Genomic DNA, 2,154 nt, shown 5'->3' with positions numbered 1-2,154 from the left:
ATAGCACCATGAGCAAACAGATTAGTAACAACAAATGGACCAACCCAACGAGAACGTAATTTGCCAGGAAAAAGTTTAAGTCTACAATGGAATAGAAGAACTTTTTGACCGACTACAAACTCTTTTCCACGAATCATCTTGTCATGATAAGCTCTCGTTTTCTCCTTGTAAATCCATGCAGCATCATAGGTGTCATTTCGTATCTCCTCAAGCTCATTGAGCTGCAATTTCCTATGAAGACCAACTGCATCCTTGTCCATGTTGAATGTCTTCACCGCCTACCATGCTCTGTGCTCTAACTCTACTGAAAGGTGACATGACTTCACATACACCAATCTGAATGGTGACATCCCAATAGGCGTCTTGTACGCAGTCATGTAGGCCCATAATGTGTCGTCCAATCGATCACTCCAATCATTCCTTGTTGGACCTACATTTTTCTCCAGAATTCCCTTGATTTCTCTGTTGGAAACTTCTGCCATGCCACTTGTTTGAGGATGATATGGTGTCGAAACCTTGTGGGTCACTACATACTTCTTGAGCAATGCCTCAATTGTCCGGTTGCAGAAATGAGAACCTCCATCACTTATGAAAACTCTTAGTACTCCAAACCTGCAAAATATGTTAGTTCTCAAGAAACCTGCAACCACTTTCGAATCATTAGTATTGGTGGTCTTTGCTTCCACCCACTTCGACACATAATCAACAGCTAACAAGATATACAAGAAACCTCTAGATGAAGGAAATGGACCCATGAAATCAATGCCCCATACATCAAAAATTTCGACAATTATGATAGGGGATAAGAGCATTTGATCTCTCTTACCAATATTACCAGTCCGTTGACACCTATCACAAGAAACACAAAACAAGTATGCATCCTTCAAAATAGTAGGCCAATAGAAACCACATTCCAATACCTTCAAAGCTGTTCTACGAGGCCCAAAATGACCTCCTCATGCCTCGCTATGACAGAAGTTAAGAATCGACCTATGCTCATTCTATGGGACACATCTCCTAATGACTTGATCACTACATTGTTTCCATAAATACAGTTCATCCCAAATATAGTATCTAGCCATTTTCTTCAATTTAGCCTTATTAGCATGCGAAAGTGTACTAGGAAATTTCTTAGTAACTAAATAATTGACAATATCGGCATACCAAGGCACACTTACCTCTATCCCAAAGAGTTGCTCATCTGGGAAAGTCTCACATAGTGGCTCTCTTTCCTCATCTCGCACGATCCTACTCAAATGATCAGCCACCACATTCTCACTTCCCTTCTTGTCTCGAATCTCAAGGTCAAACTCTTGAATCAACAGTATTCACCGGATCAATCTGGGCTTATCATCCTTCTTAGTCATCAAATACCTTAAGGCTGCATGGTCAGAATACACAACAACTTTAGAATGCAAAAGATATGATCGAAATTTCTCTAAAGCAAAGATTACAGCCAAAAGCTCATTTTCCGTAGTCGAATAATTCATATAGGCCTCATTAAGAGTCCTAGACGCATAGTAGATCACTACAGGCTTCTTTTCTCTTCTTTGGCCCAACACTGCCCCAACTGCATAATCTGAAGCATCGCACATCAATTCAAAGGACAGGTTCCAATCCGAAGGACAAATGATGGGTGCACTAGTCAACAACTCCTTTAACTTCACAAACGCTTTCTCACATGCATCATCCCATATGAACGGCAAATCCTTCTGCAATAGGGTACACATAGGTCTCGCCACCATGGAAAAATCTTTGATGAATCTCCTATAAAATCCTGCATGACCGAGGAAAGAACGAACCTCTCTCATAGTTGTGGGAGAGGGTAAGTGATGCACAATATCAACCTTAGCCTTGTCTACCTCAATACCCTTAGCAGATACAATACCTCCACATGCCTCACTATGACAGAAGTTAAGAATCGACCTATGCTCATTCTATGAGACACATCTCCTAATGACTTGATCACTACATTGTTTCCATAAATACGGTCATCCCAAATATAGTATCTAGCCATTTTCTTCAATTTAGCCTTATTAGCATGCGAAAGTGTACTAGGAAATTCCTTAGCAACTAAATAATTGACAATATCGGCATACCAAGGCATACTTACCTCTATCCCAAAGAGTTGCTCATCTGGGAAAGTCTCACATA

This window comes from Argentina anserina, chromosome 3 (genome assembly GCF_933775445.1).
Source record: "Argentina anserina chromosome 3, drPotAnse1.1, whole genome shotgun sequence".
Lineage (NCBI taxonomy): Eukaryota > Viridiplantae > Streptophyta > Magnoliopsida > Rosales > Rosaceae > Argentina > Argentina anserina.
This window is presented reverse-complemented; position numbering follows the sequence as displayed.